This window comes from Rutidosis leptorrhynchoides, chromosome 3, assembly GCF_046630445.1.
Source record: "Rutidosis leptorrhynchoides isolate AG116_Rl617_1_P2 chromosome 3, CSIRO_AGI_Rlap_v1, whole genome shotgun sequence".
Lineage (NCBI taxonomy): Eukaryota > Viridiplantae > Streptophyta > Magnoliopsida > Asterales > Asteraceae > Rutidosis > Rutidosis leptorrhynchoides.
The window spans coordinates 293,922,325-293,946,378 of NC_092335.1; positions in this window are offsets into that span (position 1 = coordinate 293,922,325).

A 24,054-nucleotide genomic window follows, 5' to 3' on the forward strand; every position below is an offset into this window, starting at 1 on the left:
CAAAAGATGTTGCATTCGAGCAGTTGAGTTCATCAAGATTATTATTAAGTCATTTATAGTTTGGATATTATGAATTGGTATGCATGCCGTCAAATTTCGATGTAAAGAAAGTTTGTCTTTTAAAAACGAATGCAATGTTTGTAAAATGTATCATATAGAGGTCAAATACCTCGCAATGAAATCAACTATTGTGAATCGTTTATAATCGGTATGAACGGGTCCTTTCAGTTGGTATCAGAGCGGTGGTCTTGGCGAACTAGGTCTTGCATTAGTGTGTCTAACTGATAGTTGCTTAGATGCATTAGTGAGTCTGGACTTCGACCGTGTCTGTATGTCAAAAGTTTTGCTTATCATTTCTTGTTAAAAATTACCTGCTTACCATTCTTAGTCTAGACACATCTTACTTCATTGATTGCATTAATAGTGTATAGAAAAAATTCATATCTTAACGTATCTGCTAATTCATATCTTAGCGTATCTGTTACTATAAACTTTGCCTAACAGCTTCCGAAAATTTCTCCGTAATCTACGGGATCTTCTGTACTATATATAGGTATTCTATGTAATTTGAATATCATCCAATATCTGAAAATCATTTTATATCCAAAAATCCTTTATTCAATCGTACGAAATGGAACTCACCACTAGTTCAAGTTCTTCGGAACCCGACAGCTATTCTAACATGGATGTTCACCTAAGCTCCGAAAGCAGCGTCACCAAAATGATTCAACCAATCAGCCATCCCTAATTCATCTGATGGGTTCGTAGCCTACTTAATCAATGGAAACGAGAAGAAGGCGATCCTTTCCATCAACCGAATTCACCTCTTGACGATGAACCTGAAGCACTTACCGGCGAACCTATTCGAGACACTAGTTTCTCTCTCATATCCAGAGTATCTCGTCACGATTATATACTATCTCAAATTCTAAACCTTATTCATCCGCTCGTTTCGACCGACAATCATCCCGAAATAATGGAAGAAGTCAACGAGCTTCGCGTTCGAGTAATCAAATTAGAAAACATGGTGCAAAACATACCAGCTTCAGCAACATCACCGGAATCAACAGTACCACCAACAACCCAAGTTTCAACATCACACACCTCAACCTCACAATCTGTACCTCAAGCATAATCATCGTTCTACATGACGTTCTACATCATTTATCTTCTTTCGACATGGCGATTATGTAATCTCTAATGTTTTAGAGATTACATATTCTTGTTCTAACGGTAAGTCAAATGAGATTAATATCATATTAACTCATTAAATTCATGATTACATCTGAAGAAAATATATATATATATATATATATATATATATATATATATATATATATATATATATATATATATATATATATATATATATATATATATATATGTTTTCATAAAGATTGTAATTAAAAATTCTTTTGTACAAACTGTTAATGGTGAAAATATTTTAACGAGTAGGTAATACCCGAGGAATATTTAGATTTCACTTTAATAAGTTACACTGTACATTCCTTCGAATCTGATTCGACTGTCATTTACTATTCTACTTACATCTACCGATATACGAATCCGTTCACTACAGAATAATCATTTTCATTCAATTTCATATTTGGATTTCGACTTATCAGTATCCAAAAAGTGGCATAATGAAGAAAACATTGTACAAAAATAAAATTTGTTAGAAACAAACAAATTAACTATGAGAAATTTTGTTAAGAATCCACGCTAACAAAATCCTAGCTAACTGTTAATAGCTAACTGTTAATTCCTTATTACATTTATTTATCGCAATTTATTTATCGCAATTTTAATTCTCACAATATTATTTATCGTCATTTAATTTCTGTTATTTTTTTACGCACTTTAAATATCGGGACACGTATACAATATTTTGACATATCATATTGACGTCATCTATATATATTATTTGGAATAACCATAGACACTCTATATGCGATAATGTTTGAGCTAGCTATACAGGGTTGAGGTTTATTCTCAAATAATATATATACTTTGAGTTGTGAACGAGTCTGAGACATGTATATAATGGGTCACGACACGTATTAATTCGAATATATAACGTATTAATTCAAATATTATATATTAAACTATATATGAATTGTTGAATTACTAATTGTGGACTACTAACTGTGGACTAATAACATTGGACAATTAAAATGATAAAAAAATATTGATTATAACATATGAAACTAAACATTTCTTCAAGTTTGCCACTTAATTTTATCTTAAACCTCATTTGTATCTTGACGATTATAATCTGCGTTTAAACCTTTCATGATTCTTGAAAACACCTCAATCGAGAGGATGAACCAACCGCACTTCATCTACGGAAGAAAAGATTGATGCATAAAGTTATACACTTGAAAACACTCAGAATTTGAGTAAACATTTAACACGTATCTGTGCTAGCTTCTTTAGGGTTGTTAGTATCGAAAATAACTTTGCAATCCCTTTATAAATTAGCTAATTTTATCACAGCTTCAGCAAATCAATTTCGACTTTTCATTCGAATGAACTCTATTATAACTTTGATATATAAGTTCGGCGTTCGTCGTCATTACCGGGGAATCATTTATATCCCACCACATTAGCAGTAAACTTACCAGCAACTTTATTACTCCTTGACTTAAATCTCTCCGAAAAATTACTATACTTATTTATTGAAACCCTATCATGTACTCATCGACATCTTGTAACGATAGTTTCCATACCAAATACCGGGAAGCATTAATCATTAATTCTCGAATTTCGCAGCGTTCCTACGTCAACAGTTATATATTTATATATAATGTGTATCTTCTGGACTGATGAATTTCAATTCGGAATCTCTGAATTCCGAAAAGCATTCTAGCTTACGAATCAGATCTCTGAGTTCTGAAAAAGTTGATGAAGCAGCGAAAAACTGAAGACTGTTTAAACAGTCAAAAGTTTGATAATAAAGAGCGACATACTGAAAAAAGCTCAAAAGTTTTGATACTGAAAAACGACTTGAGCAAACGATGAAGGAGGCTGTGGACAAATCACAAAAACTAAACCAGCCTTCAAAGAATCTAAATGATTCAGCAGTTGCTGAAGTTATTATCAAATATCTTGCTCCAGATTCTAAATCTTTACGGACAAATCTTCTTCATCCTCCTTATATTGGAAATTCTAAGATATTATCGTATCTTTCATTATAAATATCCTCGATATTTCTGAAGATATTTTCATAACTATTCTTATCTGAAATTATTTATCTCTTCGCAATATTAGTGTTACATCAGAAAGTAAACTGTTTTAGTTTCTAAATTCTGAAACATTTGAATTTAAAGTATGAATGTTTTTGAAGTAGTGTTGGGAACTGATGCATGAGTTAATGTAATATAATGACACGTGATCAACGTGATTATATTACAGTAAGTCATGATGAGTTTCTAATGGGACGTGATGATTCACAGATCATAACGTCATCATGTGCCATGTTACATAACTCTTTCATTCTGCTTAGCTTCTAAACATATCAAGAAAGTATATTCTTGATAGTTCTATTCTCAGTGATTCTGGTAATTTGACAAATCAAATCGTGCCATTACGTTCACTCTTGTTTAGAACATTAAGTTCATTCAAAACTCCATACTTACAAATTCTGGACCATTACTCGCTTTACTAGAGGTCGAGAACAAAATAAAAAGGCAAAGAGCTCCAAAATATAAGAGAAAATATAAAGCCCAATAACAACCCGGAGGTTACAAACCGTGGATATTAATACGAATAGCAATATAAAGACACGGTAGAATTAAGAATAGTATCATCCCAAGGTAATAGTAAAAGTAAACAGATTTTTCTGGTGGAAGATTGAATAGAAGGATGACAGAAATGTTAATTAGGAAAATATCAAGGATTAAAACTGGATTAAGCATTTTCACAATCTTTTGGATGTATGAACTAAGAAGGAAAGTATAGGAATGGTGAGAATAATGGAATGGAAGAGTTTAATTTGTTGGGATTTAACAAGTTTCATAATACTTAAAACCTTTTAGGAATCATTCAAAGCGGAAGCATGTAAATAACCATTTATTAGACTTGTTAAACTTCAACCAATTTAAATTTAAATCCCACAAGGATCAAGTTGTTTAATATACTTACAAACTACAAGAGAGTTTAGATGTTATACCTTCTCCATGTTAGGAGGTTAATAAGTGATGATGAATTGAGTCTCAAAACTATGAAACCTCAAGATATTATACCCCAAACTTGTAACCAACACCTAGTATTTTGTTTAGGATTTAATTAGAACACTTAATCACTTGATAATCAAGCTTGAACCAGCCCCTTTTACTGCCCAAACTCACGGCCAGAACAGCAACAGAATGGAGAGTTTTGGTCAGTTTTTTTGAAAGAAAAATGAGTCAAAGTGTGCTTGATTCAAATCTAGACATTCCCCTTGGAGTTGTGTATATAGGGAGCAACAAAAGCAAGCATGAGATGCTCTCTTGGAGTCCCAAAATCTACCACTAACTATCTTATTTTATAACAAGAATTATATATATAAAACTTGTATTTACATATATAAACTTGTATAAACTTAAGTATAGATTAGTAACTTATATATATATATATCTTATAAACCTTTTATAAAATATAACACAACTTAATTATTTAAACCTTTAAATAATTAATTCATTAATATATAAATTATCCAAGTAATTTATCTCAAGTGATAACATCTTAGAAATCCAATTTTCTAAGATCCAAGTTTCGTGTATTTGTTTAATGAACCAATCGTTAAGATCAAATACGTTTAAGGTGTCGGCAAGCTTGTTATTGGGTATGACCCGACTTGGATCATAACATATTAGCCACATTAATTTAATATGTCTCTTGGGCATACGAAAAACTTTCATAATTTATAATGGAAATATCAGACAGAGTAATCTAGGCAGATAACCGCATTTAATTAAAGAGATCTTAATTTCCTTATTCACCGAAGAATCAGATCTTATAGATTTCAAAGATTTTTTTTGAAATCCCTTGAATTTCAGAATTCATCTGTGATTACGTCAAAAGTTAAGACGAATTTCTACTAACTCATTTTTTTTGTGATAGCTTCACTCGTACGCCTCGAATAATCGAATTGTTTTACCTGTATTATTCAATGATGATAAAAACTCTAATTTTCAGCTCGTATGCTTCATGAAAACATATTTATTGTCAGCCATGACCATCCCAATCAAATTTCGGGACGAAATTTCTTTAACGAGTAGGTACTGTGACGACCCGAAAATTTCTGACAAAATTTAAAGTTAATCTTTATATGATTTCGACAAGATAAGCAAAGTCTGTAATGTTAAGTCTCAGAAAATTTTGGAATTATATTAATGTAATCAATTACCCTTTTGACTGTGCTCGACGATTCACGAACAATTAATGTTAGTATTTATGTATATATATATATATATATATATATATATATATATATATATATATATATATATATATATATATATATATATATATATATAAACATAAATGTAAGTATATATGATAATTGGAAAGTATTAAAATATAATTTAAACAATAAAATTAAATATGTAAAACAAGATACAAAATAATTAAGTGTAATTTAAAATGAATCTATATATATATTTATGATTTCTATGGATTATTATTATATGTATATTGTAATATATAAAATTTATAAATAAAAGTTAATATATAATATATTATATCACATAATTAATAATACAAGTTAAAATATAGTTATTAATATTATTAATTAGTAATTCATTAATATTAATATTAGTATTAATATCAGTAGTATTAAAAATTATTATATAATGCATAAATATGGAATTTGATGCATTTAATCTATCATATCAATATTAAAATTATTATCATCATTGTTAATGTCATAATTAATAGTAAAATTATAATTTTAGTTATTATAATTAATATTAATATTATTATTAGATATTATTATTATTATTATTAAGAACTATTATTATAAATTATTATTATTATTATTATTATTATTATTATTATTATTATTATTATTATTATTATTATTATTATTATTATTATTATTATTATTATTATTATTAATGTTGTTATTATTAGAAAATAATACATTTTATTATTACTAACATTAATAATATGATTATTATTATATTATTATTAGTATCATTAATAATATTATTATTACCCATTTTATTATTATTATCATTATTAAACTATTTAAGATTATTACTTTTGTTATTATTATTAGGATTTTTAATATTTTCAGTATTATTATTAATATAATTTATATAAAAAAAAATTTCATATAGATACATTCAGTGAACATACATATCTACTTTATATTTATATTCCATTTGATTAACAGTTCATGTACCTTCTGTCTATAATTTGTTAAACATCGACCTCAATGATTCACTACACAACAATCTTGATCGAATATAAGTACTACCATTCATTCAACTACTCAGACAACAAACCACTAATTACTGAAATTCAGATTTTTAAAATAGAAAAATAATTACATCTTGTTTTCCTCTGTACATGTCTCAGACTCAATCACAACTCAAACTATATATATTATTGTAGAATCAACATCAACCCTGTATAGCTAACTCCAGCATTACTGCATATAGAGTGTCTATGGTTATTCCAAATAATATATATAGATGCGTCGATATGATATGTCAAAACCTTGTATACGTGTCCCGATATTTAAAGTGCGTGAAATAAATAACAGAAATTAAATGATGATAAATAAAATTGCGAGAATTAAAATTGCGATTAAATAAAATGCGATAAATAAATTGCGATAAATAAATTGCGATAAATAAAAGGTAATACGGAATTAACAGTTAGCTAGGAACAGTTAGCTAGAATTTTGTTAGCGTGGATTCTTAATAGAATTTTCTCATAGTTAATTGGTTTGTTTCTAACAAATTTTATTTTGTCCAATGTTTTCTTCATTATGCCACTTGTTGGATTTTGATAAGTCAAAATCCAATTATGAAATTGAATGAGAATGGTTACTCTGTGGTGAACGGATTCGTATAGCTGTGGGTGTAAGTAGGATAGTAAATGACTTTGAATCAGATTCGAAGAATGTACAGTGTAACTTACTAATGTGAAAACTAAATATTCCTCGGGTATTACCTACCCGTTAAAATATTTTCACCATTAACAGTTTGTACAAAAAGAATTTTTAATTACAATCTTTATGAAAATATACTTGCACATATATTTTATTCAGATGTAATCATGGATTTAATGAGTTAATATGATATTAAACTCATTTGCTTTTCGGTTTGAGCTAGAATAAGAAATCTTTAAAACTATTAGGAACCACATATTTTTCGCAGAATATAAACGAAGTTATGGGTCAATACTTCATCGTTTATGGTTGTTGGTACTCCTTGGTATCTATGGTTCGTACGATGTTGATGCTCGAGGTATAAGTTTTGATGTCGAGACGTGAGATGCGGATGTTGCTGTTGGAGATACTGGTTATGCTGCTGGTACTGCTACTGGTGCTTGTAACCTTTGCACCATATTCTCCAAAGCCACTACCCGAGCGTGAAGCTCGTTGACTTCTTCTACTACACCGGGGTGACTGTCGGTTCGAACGAGCGGGTAAATAAGATCTAGGATTTGGTATAGTATATGATCGTGACGATATACTCTAGAAATGAGAGAGAAAATGGTGTTTCGGATAGGTTCACCGGTAAGTGCTTCAGGTTCATCGTTAAGAGGTGAATTCGGTTGGTGGAAGAGATCACCTTCTTCTTGACTCCAATGATTAAGTAGGCTACGAACCCATCCCTAATTAATCCAGAACTGGTGATGACTAATTGGTTGATCCATTCCGGTTGCACTGTCTTCAGAGCTTGAGTGAAAATCCATATCAGAATCCGAGGAACTTGAACTAGTGGCGAGTTCTATTTCGTATGATTAGATAAAGGGTTCTCGATATGAAATGAATTTCGGATATCGGATGATATTCTAATTACAAAGAATACCTATGTATAGTACAGAAGATCCCGTGAATTACGGAGGAAATTAAGGAAACGTGTCAGACAAGATTTAATGTGATGGGATAGGAATTTGTCTGTACATCATCTATGCAATAATTGCAATAAGACGTGTCGAGACTGGCAATGATACGTAGATATTTTTTGACAAATGGTGGTAAGCAAAAACTTTTGACATGCAGACCAGGTTCAAGTCTAGACTCATTAATATAACTTAACAACTACTAGGTCGAAGTCCAGACTCATTAATGCATCCTAACAACTACTAGTTAGACACACTAATGCAAGACCTGGTTCGCTACAACCAACGCTCTGATACCAACTGTGATAACCCATCCTAATCCATCTGGATGAAGTCCATATCGATTATAAACAATTCACAACAGTTGATTACATCGCGAGGTACTTGACCTCTATATGATACATTTTTACAAACATTTCATTCGTTTTTGAAAAGACAATCATTCATTACATAGAAAGTTGACGACATACATACCATTTCCTAATATATCCAAATATAATTTACTTAATAATAATCTTGATGAACTCTACGACTCGAATGCAACGCCTTTTAAAATATGTCATGAATGACTCCAAGTAATATCTCTAAAATGAGCGAATGCACAGCGAAAGATTTCTTTCATACCTGAGAATAAACATACTTTAAAGTGTCAACCAAAAGGTTGATGAGTTCATAGGTTATCATAATAATCATAATATTTAATAAGCCACAAGATTTCATTTAATTAAATGCGCAGGATCATTACAACTGCAAAAATCATTCATACGATGAGTCGCCTGGTAACCGACCTTAACATAGAGCGCTTAAGATATCTGGCATCATACATTCCAGTATTCAAATGTATGACAAGAACCCTTCGAAGTACTAAAGCATTTCCACTATTCGAAAATGGGGGTGGTTAGTGCCCGTAGATCTACCTTTAGGATTCGCGTCAATTAGTATTTTTCACTAATTATTAGGTTACCAAGCATAATAATAATAAGTACAGATATCCGGTATAACAAAACAATCATAGAATGTAGTTTCATGAACTTGTGCTTATTTTGTAAAACATTTATAAAAGCAGCGCATGTATTCTCAGTCCCAAAAAATATATATATATATTGCAAAAGCATTTAAAAAGGGAGCAAATGAAACTCACCTAATGTATTTTGTAGTAAAAATACATATGACTATATTGAACAATGCAGGGTTGGCATCGGATTCACGAACCTATATCATTTATATATATATTAACACATATACTAGTAATCGAATAAAATTTTTTAAGTTATTTTAATAATTTAATTATATTAATATTATATATATTTTAAATAAGTAATATTTATCATCCAATTATCATAACAAGTGTTAATATAGTTATATTATATGTATTGAGTATATTTTATATAATATTATTTGTTTTTAAAATGATATTTATAATGATAATAATAAAAATGATAATTTTAATGATAATACTAATAATAATATTAATAATAATAATTAATAATAATAATAATAATAATAATAATAATAATAATAATAATAATAATAATAATAATAATAATAATAATACTACTACTAAGTATAATATTTATATTAGTATAGTAATAATATTAATAATAATAAGAAATAGAAATAAAAAATACAACCTTATAGGATAAGCTTCCAAAAAAAATAATGGCACGGACTGGACTCGAACCCGCGACCTCTCGTTTCCAGAACAAACACCCAACCGTCCCTCTAATTCAGTATTTCTATTTTAAATTCCTAGATTATTTTTATATAATTCTTTTTCTGTTTTCTCATTATATGTGTATCATCATTCTAACTCTTACGATCATCATCATAATCATAACGACAATCATCATTATCATTCTTCTTTCCATCATCCCAATCATCATCAAATAAACGTCTTCCTTAATTACAATCATAATCATCACGATCCTAATTATCATTCTAATGAATCATTATGCTCATCATCTAATATTATTTTGTTATCTTTTATGATCATAATCATCATCTATATCTTTCTCACTTTAACATCATAACCATATTCATCTTATCTTCATCATTATTATGTGTGTGTTTTGTTTGCCAACGAACAAGAATCAAAATGGCAAGGAGTGGCCCAATAACTAAAAGGAACTTCACGGCCCAATCTTATTAACATAGTCCAATTAATTTCTATCAGCTCTTAAAGACTTACTAAAATTCGTTCCTATATCCTGACCCACAATCGACTTTATATCCCACTACTTCTAATCCAAGTTAATATCATCCGTCTCCATCAACTTTAAATGATTAGAAGCCCACAACTTTGTAACCTCAGCTGTAAACACAAAGATAGTCGCGTAGTTGCAGGATTTAAGAGAAAATATACGTACGTAGCAGTAGTATGTTGATGATGGTGGTTCTTGAACATTTCAACAGTAATGAATGAGATGGTCATGGTAGTGTTTTGGTGTTAGAATAACTGAGGCAGAAACAATTCGGGCAATAATATAGTAACAGTCAAGTAGTGGTGTCGAGATGATGAAGATGATGTTTGCACATTCGAACAACATAAAACCCAAGTGGGTTTCGATTTAGTTTACACAAAAGAAGCCGATTAGAATAATTCAAGTAGCAGCCTAGTAGAGTCACTTGTGGGTAGATAACGTTTGAACTAGTCTGTCATCACAGAAAGTCGAGCAGGAAGTAGAAGGCAGTCGTAGGATTGATGTTAGCGATGTGGAGTTCTAGTTAACAGCAGCAACAAAAGAAAAATTATATAGAGGGGATGGAAGTTTATCGTATAATATAAAAGCAGAAAGAAATATAGAAAGTAGTGATTTTACTTGCGAGTGGGTGGTGATTGTGGTGTTACGGTGGTGGGTGTAATTCATGGTGGATGATGTTCGATGATGGTTAGTGATGGTTGCCGGTGTTTGATTGAAAACCGAAAGAAAGAAAGAAAGAAAGGTGGTAGTGGTGTGGTGATGGTGATGGTGGCTAGCCCATCAACAAGAAGTAGAAAACACTTGGTGTTGTGATTGGAAGAAGGAAGAAGAGAGGGATATATATATCTATATATTACGTATGAATATAATGTAATATGTATATATATAGCTAGATACTTTAAGATAGATAGAGATAGAGATGTAAATTAGATATAATATATAGAATTAAATAGAATCTCAAAACAAACAATGATCACAATCATACTCGATATTCACGGGTGTAATATTAATCTATCAATTGGTGTCATAAAGCAAAATTTGATATTATATTAATAATAATAAGAATATAATAATATTAATAATATATTCATTTTGTTAAGAAACATGCACAATCAATAATTTCTACCGACACTTTTAATATGAATAATATATCGTGCGCGCTGCTAAACAGTTTATATACAAAAGTATTCAGAAAAATCCCAAATTTTTAATTTAAGTCCATTTATTTATTCTGGTCTTTATGGTATAAAATTTGATCATTAATTTATTAAATAAAAAATACATCAAATGTCCCTCTTAATTTCGGGTAAAATATAAAAAGTGTTAAAACTTAACAAATAGTTCCTAAATATATTTTTAATAAGCCTAAAATTTATAGAACTCATTTTCGTAACACCGTTTATTTTAAAATTACATAAGTTTGAATTTAACTTGCTTAATATCAATCGAAACATCAAACAAGTATTTAAAATCATTTAATATTTATTTTTTTATATACTTTATTTATATATAGAGATATATTTTTAATAATAATTATTATAATATCCTATTTTTATTTTATTACTTTTTTTATAACAACAGCATATAATACTTCAAATTATATTTCTAATTATTTTATATATATACATACACACATAACCATTTACAATTAATTGTTCGTGAATCGTCGAGAACAGTCGAAGGTCAAATGAATATATGAAACAGTTCAAAATTTTTGAGACTCGACCTAACAGACTTTGCTATCGTGTCGAAATCATTTAAAGATTAAGTTTAAATTTGATCGGAAATTTCCGGGTCGTCACAGTACCTACCCGTTACAGAAATTTCGTCCCGAAATTTGAATGTGGTCGTCATGGCTAACACTACAAATGTTTTCATGACGAATATGAGTTGATAAATAAGATTTTATCATCATTGAGTAATATGGATAAAACAATTTGATTATTTGAAGAGTACGAGTGAAGCTATCACAAAATAGTGAAATGAAAGGATAAAGATTTGTCTTAGCTTTTGACAGAGTCGGGGTTGAATTTAGAAAATAAGGTGTGTCTTAACTTCTGACATTGTCTTGATTGTATTCCGAAATTCAAGGGATTTAAAGAAAATCTTCGAAATCTAAAAGATTTGACTCTTCGGCGAGTAAGGAAATTAAGATCTCTATAATTAAATACGGTGATCTGCATCGATTACTCTGTCTGATATTTCCATTATAAATTAAACTTTTTCCGTTCCATTATTTTTCACCACTCCCATTTTCTATACTTTCATTCTTAATTCTTACTTCTAAAAGATTTTGAAAATGCTTCATCCAGTTCTAATCATTGATTTTTTCTTAATTATCCTTTCTGTCATCCTTCTTTTTAATCTTTCACCAAAAGAATCTGTTTACTTCTACTATTACCTTGGGATGATACTATTCTTAATTCTATCGTGTCTTTATATTGCTATTCGTATTAATATCCACGGTTTGTAATCTCCGTGTTGTTATTGGGCTTTATATTTTCTCTTATATTTCGGTGTTCCTGCTTCTGTCTCCTATAATCATCGTCATTCATAGTTAATGCTCTCTCTTATTTGTTGCGATTTATACCCCCTTTCTATTTCGGAGCTTTATGCCTTTGTTTTCTTTTCGTAAGTATTGGTCCAGAATTTGTAGGTATGGAGTTCTGAATAAACTTAATGTTCTAAGCAAGAAAGAACGTAATAGCACGATTTGATTTGTCAAATTACCAGAATCACTGAGAATAGAACTATCAAGAATATATTTTCTTGATATGTTCAGAAGTTAATTTGAATGAAAGAGTTATGTAACATGGCACGTGATGATGATATGATCTGTGAATCATCACGTTCCATTAGAAACTCAGCATGACTTACTGTAATATAATTACGTTGATCAAGTGTCATTATATTATACTAACTCATGCTTCAGTCCCCAACACTACTTCAAAAACATTCATATTTTATACTTAGCTTTTACAGAAATTTCCAATATAATGTATTACTGATAGCACGAAGAGGTATATAATTTCAGATGAGAATATTTATGAAAATATCCTCAGAAATATCGAAGACATTTATGATGATATTTTGGAATTTCTAAGTTCGATGGTTGATGAAGAAAGATTTTCCGCAAGATTTTAACATGACCTCGGAGCAAGATATTCTCTAAAGATTTCATCAGATCCAGAATTACTTGGATCCTTTGAATATAGGGTTTGGTCCTTGTATTTGTCCTTGGTCTCCTTCATGGGTAGCTCAATCTGTTTTTCAATACCAAATTTTCTATCGAGCGTTCCTAACACTCCTTTCTTTATCATCAAACTTTCGTCCGTTTAGACCATCTACCATTTTTCTGTTTCCTCTGCATTTAATTTCATGATATCTGAATCATCGGTTATTAATCCGAGGTGGTTTCAGGAGAATTGTGTTTTTAGATGATTAAACGCTGATAGTAATATGGTGGAATATGAAAGTTTCCCCGGTAACAATAAAAGAGCACACGTATATATCAAGGTTATAATAAGGTTGTTTCGAACGAAAAGTCGAAGTTGTCTTGCTGGGGCTGTGACAAAATTGGCTATTTTGAAGAAGAACTGCAAAGTTATTTTGGGTAATAATAACACTAAAGGAATTAGCACAACTATGTGTTAAACGTTTACTCAGTTTTCGAGAGTTTTTCAGGTGCATAACTATATGCATCAATCTTTTCTTCCGTAGATGAAATGCGGTTGGTTCATCCTATCGATTGAGGTGTTTTCAAGAATCATGAAAGGTTTGAACGCAGATTGTAATCGTCAAGATACAAACGAGGTTTAAGATGAGATCAAGTGGCAAACTTGAAGAAATTTTTAGTTTCATATGTTATAATCAATATTTTAATTCATTTTAATTATCCAATGTTATTAGTCCACAGTCGATAGTCCACAATAACAGTCCAATAATTCATATTTAGTTTAATATATAATATTAGAATTATTTAATACGTATCGTGACCCGTGTACATGTCTCAGACTCAATCACAACTCAAACTATATATATTATTGTAGAATCAACCTCAACCCTGTATAGCTAACTCCAGCATTACTGCATATAGAGTGTCTATGGTTATTCCAAATAATATATATAGATGCGTCGATATGATATGTCAAAACCTTGTATACGTGTCCCGATATTTAAATTGCGTAAAATAAATAACAGAAATTAAATGACGATAAATAAAATTGCGAGAATTAAAATTGCGATTAAATAAAATGCGATAAATAAATTGCGATAAATAAAAGGTAATACGGAATTAACAGTTAGCTAGGAACAGTTAGCTAGGATTTTGTTAGCGTGGATTCTTAATAGAATTTTCTCACAGTTAATTCGTTTGTTTCTAACAAATTTTATTTTGTCCAATATTTTCTTCATTATGCCACTTGTTGGATTTTGATAAGTCAAAATCCAATTATGAAATTGAATGCGAATGGTTACTCTGTGGTGAACGGATTCGTATAGCTATGGGGGTAAGTAGGATAGTAAATAACTGTTGAATCAGATTCGAAGAATGTACAGTGTAACTTACTAATGTGAAAACTAAATATTCCTCGAGTATTACCTACCCGTTAAAATATTTTCACCATTAACAGTTTGTACAAAAAGAATTTTTAATTACAATCTTTATGAAAATATACTTGCACATATATTTTCTTCAGATGTAATCATGGATTTAATGAGTTAATATGATATTAAACTCATTTGCTTTTCGGTTTGAGCTAGAATAAGAAATCTTTAAAACTATTAGGAACTACATATTTTTCGCAGAATATTAATGAAGTTATGGGTCAATACTTCATCGTTTATGGTTGTTGGTACTCCTTGGTATCTATGGTTCGTATGATGTTGATGCTCGAGGTATAGATTTTGATGTCGAGACGTGTGATGCGGATGTTGCTGTTGGTGATACTGGTTATGCTGCTGGTGCTGCTGATGGTACTGCTGTTGGTGCTTGTAACCTTTGCACCATATTCTCTAAAGCCACTACCCGAGTGCGAAGCTCGTTGACTTCTTCTACTACACCGGGGTGACTGTTGGTTCGGACGTGCGGGTAAATAAGATCTAGGATTTGGTATAGTATATGATCGTGACGAGATACTCTGGAAATGAGAGAGAAAATAGTGTTTTGGACAGGTTCGCCGGTAAGTGCTTCCGGTTCATCGTTAAGAGGTGAATTCGGTTGGTGGAAGAGATCACCTTCTTCTTGCCTCCAATGATTAAGTAGGCTACAAACCCATCCCCAATTCATCCAGAAATGGTGATGACTAATTGGTTGATCCATTTCGGTTGCACTGTCTTCAGAGCTTGAGTGAAAATCTATATCAGAATCTGAGGGACTTGAACTAGTGGCGAGTTCTATTTCGTATGATTAGATAAAGGGTTCTCGATATGAAATGAATTTCGGATATCAGATGATATTCTAATTACATAGAATACCTATATATAGTACAGAAGATCCCATGAATTACGGAGAAAATTAAGGAAACGTGTCAGACAAGATTTAATGTGATGGGATATGAATTTGTCTGTACATCATCTATGCAATAATTGCAATAAGACGTGTCGAGACTGGCAATGATACGTAGATATTTTTTGACAAATGGTGGTAAGCAAAAACTTTTGACATGCAGACCAGGTTCAAGTCTAGACTCATTAATATAACTTAACAACTACTAGGTTGAAGTCCATACCCATTAATGCATCCTAACAACTACTAGTTAGACACACTAATGCAAGACCTAGTTCGCTACGACTACCGCTCTGATACCAACTGTGATAACCCGTCTTAATCCATCCGGACGAAGTCAATATCAATTATAAACGATTCACAACAGTTGACTACATCGTGAGGTACTTGACCTCTATATGATACATTTTTACAAACACTGCATTCATTTTTGAAAAGACAATCTTTCATTACATAGAAAGTTGACGACATGCATACCATTTCCTAATATATCCAACTATAATTGACTTAATAATAATCTTGATGAACTCTACGACTCGAATGCAACTCCTTTTGAAATATGTCATGAATGACTCCAAGTAATATCTCTAAAATGAGAAAATGCACAGCGGATGATTTCTTTCATACCTGAGAATAAACATGTTTTAAAGTGTCAACCAAAAGGTTGGTGAGTTCATAGGTTATCATAATAATCATAATATTTAATAAGCCACAAGATTTCATTTAATTAAATGCGCAGGATCATTACAACTGCAAAAATCATTCATACAATGAGTCGCCTGGTAACCGACCTTAACATAGAGCGCTTAAGATATCTGGCATCATACATTCCACTATTCAAATGTATGACAAGAACCCTTTGAAGTACTAAAGCATTTCTACTATTCAAAAATGGGGGTGGTTAGTGCCCGTAGATCTACCTTTAGGATTCACGTCAATTAGTGTTTTTCACTAATTCTTAGGTTACCAAGCATAATAATAATAAGTACAGATATCCGGTATAACAAAAAAATCGTAGAATGTAGTTTCATGAACTTGTGCTTATTTTGTAAAACATTTATAAAAGCAGCGCATGTATTCTCAGTCCCAAAAAATATATATATTGCAAAAGCATTTAAAAAGGGAGCAAATGAAACTCACCTAATGTATTTTATAGTAAAAATAAATATGACTATATTGAACAATGCAGGGTTGGCATCGGATTCACGAACCTATATCATTTATATATATATATATTAACACATATACTAGTAATCGAATAAAAATTTTTAAGTTATTTTAATAATTTAATTATATTAATATTATATATATTTTAAATAAGTAATATTTATCATCCAATTATCATAACAAGTGTTAATATAGTTATATTATATGTATTGAGTATATTTTATATAATATTATTTGTTTTTAAAATGATATTTATAATGATAATAATAAAAATGATAATTTTAATAAAAATACTTTTGTTAATAGTAATAATTTTAAAAATGATAATTTTAATGATAATGCTAATAATAATATTAATATTAATAATAATAATAATAATAATAATAATAATAATAATAATAATAATAATAATAATAATAATAATAATAATAAGTATAATATTTATATTAGTATAGTAATAATATTAATAATAATAAGAAATAGAAATAAAAAATACAACCTTACAGGATAAGCTTCCAAAAAAAATAATGGCACAGACTGGACTCGAACCCGCGACCTCTCGTTCCTAGAACAAACACCCAACCGTCCCTCTAATTTAGTATTTCTATTTTAAATTCCTAGATTATTTTTATATAATTCTTTTTCTGTTTTCTCATTATTGTGTGATCATATACGTAGCATTGTATATGTATATTTTATTTGCCAAAAGCCAAGAGCAGAGTTATGCGGATTATAATGCAAAGTTATGAAGTATCCGCTGAAAATAAGCATAGCAGCTGTGTTTCCGCACTAATAGGGACTGCGGTTCAATCCGCTGAGTTTTCGTGGAAGGATAAGTAATCTGCAGATCGCGGTTATCTCGAACACTATAAATAGAGAGCTTGGCCTCTCATTTATAGGTTGTTGATTCTCTGCCATTTTGCCTAAGCCTTTGTAATTTCCACTTGTGATCTTCCCAAGGGATTTTTACACCGTGCAAAGGTGAATTAAGCTAATTAATAATCAAGATCGAGTCGGGGTGGTTGATCACTTGATAGTTAAAGTGAAAGACGATCATCGGGGCCCAAAATAATCATCAAACATTCCATCCTCCATTACATTCTTATTGCACTCAATCCATAATTAAGTAACATCGCTAATTAAGGATTGATCAATTGGCGTCATCCATGGGACACGTTTTATGAATTAAACTGAAAATTGTTTGTTTTATGCCGTTAAAACAACTAATTTGATGGTTTAATTTCAATCATGTTTTTGTTGTGATGATTTGCAGGTGCATACATCTAAAATCGGCGGCGAATTGCTTGATTGCTTAGAATTATGAGTAATATTGGAAATAATAGTGATGTAGTGGTCGTTGTGCGAGCGAATGCCCAAAAAAGAGGAAAAAAGCGAAAGTCCGCTAAAATGTATCATAATTGGCAATTTGAGCCAATTAATTTCCCGAAAATGTAGAGCGATGATTTCTCTGAAATGCCGATAATGGTATCGTGCAAAATCGCGGAAGCTGATATCACAGTCATGAAAGTCCATGTCGACAACGGAAGTAGCATTGATATTATTTACGAACAATGCTTCGCTCAATTTCCAGAAAGTATTAAAACAAACCTGCAAACAACCGCAGTTTCACTAACCGGTTTTGCAGGAGAATCTTCATTACCTATAGGTGTTTTGTCATTAAACATTGAGTTAGCTGATGTTAATGATGACACTTTGGTGCGACAAGCGCGATTAGATTTTTATGTTATGCGAGCCTCTTCTCGCTATAACATGCTGCTGGGAAGAACCGCTATAAGTAAATTTGGAATTGTCCCGTCTACAATTCATGGCATGATTAAGTTTCCAACATATAAGGAAGTTGCCACAATATGTTCAATGAGCATTATGCCTATTTGTGCGGCTGTTAACGTAAAAACCACAGGGCAAGAACCTATTGATGGTGCGGATGCTATGGAAATAATTAATCCCGCATATCCAGAACAGAAAATCAAAGTAGGACGCAATGTTAGTGCGGATACTAGAAAGTAAATTGTGCAATTACTTGTCCAGTATATAGATGTTTTTGCCTGGTGCAAAAATGATATGACTGGTGTTCCGCGTCATATTGTGGAATACAGGCTTAATGTGAATCCAGCTCTAAAACCCGTAGTCCAAAAGCGAAGGGGCATGGCCCCAGATCGCGTAAAATGGTTGTGTGAAGAAGTAACAAAATTGGTAAGAGCCGGAATTTTGCGCGAAGTTCAATACCAATCATGGATTGTGAATCCAGTATTGGTGAAAAAACCTGATGGTTCTTGGAGAATGTGTATTGATTACAAAGATTTGAATAAAGCGTGCCACAAGGATAATTATCCGCTTCCAGAAATTGATTTAAAAGTGGAATCTTTACATGCTTTTCCATATAAATGTTTTCTGGACACGGTAAGAGGATATCATCAGATTCCTATGGCTCAAGAAGACGCAGATAAAAACGCATTTCATACGGGCAAAGGCATATATTTCTATATAATGATGCCTTTCGGTTTAATCAATGCGGGTGCGACATATCAACGGTTGATTGATACCGCATTTGATAAACAAATAGGGCGTAATCTTGAAGCTTATGTAGATGATTTAGTCATCAAAAGCGCGACGCAAGAGCGAATCATTGAAGATATGCGCGAAACATTTGACAGACTGATAAACATGAAGCTTAATCAGCTAAAATGTAGTTTTGGCGAAACTGAAGGAAAATTTTTGGGATATCTTGTTACAGAACAAAGTATTCAAGCTAATCCAAAAAAGATCGCAGCTATCGAAAATATGACCGTGCCGAAAACGGTCAAATAAGTGCAAAGTTTGACGGGAAAACTAGCCGCATTAACGCGCTTCTTGTCTAAAGCTGCCGAAAGGCAGTTGCCATTTTTCAAAACTCTGAAAGGGTGCTTGAAGCAAAAGAATTTTGTTTGGTCCAGCGAAGCAGAATCTGCGTTTCAGGAGATGAAAACGTTGTTAAAAACTTTGCCTACACTAACAGCACCGGTTCATGGCGAAACTCTTTATCTTTATATTTCAGTAGCAAACGAAGCTTTTGGCTCAGTTTTGATCGCGGAAAGGGATAAAATACAAAAGCCAGTGTATTTTTTTAGTAAAGCTCTTACGGGGAGTGAAATAAACTATGCGCCGATTGAAAAGTTTGTGTATGCGCTCATTTTAACAACGCGAAGGCTACGAAGATATTTTCAAGGGCATCCCGTGCATGTATTAACTAATCTGCCAATCAGGCAAGTCTTAACAAAGCCAGAGATATCTGGTAGACTCGCATTAGGGGCGGTAGAATTAGGTGCATATCAAATATCTTACCTTCCGCGTAGCGCGGAAAAAGGACAAGTTATGGTGGATTATCTCGCTGAACTGTCTGGAGAGTTGGAGGTGATTAACGAGCGAACCGCACTAAAACCTGAACACGGTGAAACTTTGGATTTATTTACTGATGGTGCTTCGTGTGCAGAAGGTGCAGGTGCGGGTTTAGTTTTGGCAAGTTCAAGCAATGAAGAGCATACTTATGCTCCGCGGTTTAATTTAGACGTAACAAACAATGAGGCATAGTATGAGGCATTGCTTGCAGGTTTAAATATTGCGCGAAAAATGAATATCGTTAAGTTGCGTGCATTTACGGATTCGCAGTTAGTAGCGAATCAGTTTAATGGATCTTTTGACGTGCATGATCCCTCTATGCAGAAATACTTGCAGTTGTTGAAAGAAATGGCAATGCGATTTGAGCATTTCGAACTCGCGCAAGTGCCAATAAGCCAAAACAAAAAGGCGGATGCGTTGAGCAAATTGGCTGCTTTAACGCTCTCGCACTTTCAAAAACAAGTATGGGTTGAGGAATTACCAAGTAAATCAATAGATAGTGACTTAATGGTTGCATCTGTTACAGAAGAACAGCAAAATTGGATGGATCCAATTCTACAATATATCCGCAGTGATATTCTACCAAATGATGGTCGCGAAGCCCTTTTAGTAAGAGAGCGAGCACCGATGTATATCATCCAAGATGATATCTTATATCGCAAATCATATTGCGGGCCAATGATGCGTTGTGTCGGCCCAATCGAGGCAGAAATGATTATAGAAGAAGTGCATAATGGTACTTGTGCACTGCATTCAGGCTACAAAACTATCGCAGCAAAAATTATGCGAATGGGATACTTTTGGCCATCCCTATACCGCGATGTAGCAAAAATTGTTAAATGCTGTAAAATTTGCCAAAGGCATGCTCCGCAGAATCGAATGCCGCGGCATGATATGATTCCTGTTAATTCACCATGGCCGTTTAATAAATGGGCTATTGACATTGTAGGGCCATTTCCTACAGGCCCTGGAAATGTTAAATTCCTGATTGTCGCGAATGATTACTTTACCAAATGGGTTGAAGCTAAGGCGGTTCGCACTATTACTGGTGTGCAAGTGCAAAATTTTGCATGGGAATACATTGTTTGTCAATTTGGCATTCTGCGAGAATTGGTTAGCGATAATGGTGCTCAAATAGTGAAAGATCCTTTTAAGACATGGTGCACTGATTTAAATATTATACAAAAATTTACATCAGTGGCGCACCCACAGGCTAACGGTTTATGCGAAGTAACCAATCGTGACATAGTAAGCGGTATTAAAAAGAGATTATGTGAAAAGAGAACAGGTTGGGTAGATGAATTACCCAATGTGTTATGGGTACATCGCACAACATTTAAGAAAAGCACAGGTGAAACACCTTTTAGCTTGGTGTATGGTTCTGAGGTAGTCATTCCTTGCGGAAATTCTGGTACCAATGCATAGAATAGTTAACTTTGAAGAAGAAGCAAATGATGCTGCGTTGAGTGAAAACCTGAATTTCATTGAGGAGCGGCGATTAATGGCTGCTATTAGAGAAACGAATAATAAGCAGCAAATTGCTAAGTATTATAACAAAAGAGTGTGTGCTTTGTCTTTCGCTATAGGCGAATGGGTGTTGCGAAACAATGAAGCAAGCAGAGCAGAAAAGCTTGGCAAGTTGGGTCCTAATTGGGAAGGCCCTTATCATATTGTGGCAATTAATGCCGCAGGTTCATATAAGCTCGCGGATATGGATGGGCGAGTTTTACCTAATGCGTGGCATGCTGTTTTGTTAAAGCGATATTACGCGTAGTTTTGCGAAAAATATCAAAGATATATGTACAAAGTGCGACATTGGATTCAAGGCATATGGCTGATATGCTTATTAGGTGTTTTTGTTTTTTATTTTTCTTGCAAGTCTTGATCACGCTTGTAGAAATTTTAAAAATAAGCACTTGTAAAAATATGCGAAAAGCTTATTTGTGAAATACGAATAGTTATGAAATTTTTTAAAGATTGTTTCATAATTATTATAGTATTTCGCAGTGTTTAAATAGTAAAGTGATGAAATTGCCCACTTTTGCATGCGAATTATTGTGAAAGGAATTTTATATCCTAAGTGTTTGATTTTGCCAATGCTTAGATGCTTCGCAATGCTAATTAATTACCTAAGGATCGTTTCGGCGGACTTAGAAGATTCATAACGTATAAGCATATACGCATACAGATTATTTCGCAAAAGTACGCATTTATTATGTGCACAATAATATATGTTGGAAATTGCAAAGGACAAGTTTGTGTTATGAATGTTGATAATGAAAGCGCTATAAAAATAGAAGTACTTGCAAAAATATGAAAAAACGAAATTTTATTAATAAGGTCGTAGAAGCAGCTGCGTGCTGTTATACCAAGTGAGTACTAATCCTTGGTTAAGTCAAGCTTGATGATGTCATCTGCAGTGACATCTTCTTGCTCAATTATTGCGGTTATCTTGGGGAGGGGAATTTCGGCTATGCCCTGTTGAGCAACCGCGTATGCTGATTTCGCCTCTTCCAGTGAGAAAAGGCGATCAGCTAATGCAGCTGGTAGCGGGTCTGGCAGTGGGCAGCGAATAGCAATCTCATCCATAAATTCAACCCTCTCGCATAGCCTTAACGCGGCGGCAAATGTTGAAAAATTTACAGAAACAGGCTTGGAATTGAGAATCTTTCTAGCCAGTTCAGGGAGATGTTGGCGGACCTTGGTGAACTCAAGTTTCGCAGAGGCTTTAGAAGCAAGACCGTTGTCTCGCTCTGTCGTTAGTTTTGTCACATTCTCTGACAGTGCTTTAATGGTGTCCTGCAGTTGGTTTTCTTTCTCAGTCACAGCAGCAACCTGTTGTTTCAAGTCATCAACGGTGGTTTTTGCTACGGTTAGCTCATGGGAGAGATTAGCACAGCGTTTTTCGCTATCTTCAGTTTTGATCTTCTCAGCATTGTACTTTAGTTGTTCAGCTTCAAGAACATTGAAAAATTGTTCTTGACGGCATATAACATCATATGCTGAATTGAAACACATGTAAAAATTTTGAACAAAACTATTATGCACGTCCAGCGCAGAGAGTTTAGAGAACTCGCGGCGAAGCTCGCTGGGGATTACTAACTTCATCTGTTGGCACTGATCCAGAGCAGCAGCAGCTGAAGCATAAGTGTATCCTGCTAAACCGTCAATCCGCACTCCATACGAGTCAGGTGGAGTGCGGAACAATTCGGTGATTTGATCAAGTGTGTTCGGGCTTGGAAAGATAGGATCACCAGAAGAATCGCCTGCAAAATAACATCGTTGGTTAGTCGGCGAAATAAAAATAATGTATATTTTACATATGCAATAACAATCCGCAATATACCAGTTTGCTGGTCCCCTTCGTGTTCCGATATAAATGGATTATCGTGAGGGGGGTCTCCTGTTGTTTATGTTTTTTGCTTTGCGAAAACGGCGGCATTTGTAACAGCCGCTTGGTAGAGCTCGGCTTTGTATAGGGAGATTTGTAGGTTAAGTCGACGATTGGAATGGGTTTCTTTTCTTTTGATGATGACGATTTAGCTTCCGGGCTTGTTAATAGTTTGGTGATCAGGGTTTTTGGATCAGCCTTCCTATCTAACTCGTTAATCTTCATTTAAAATTAAATGAGAGCTGCAAGTAATGACTAAAATGATAAAGACTGACTGACGAATTGAGAAATTTTCTGATATTTTGGAAAAATGAGTAGTGAATTTGTGATTT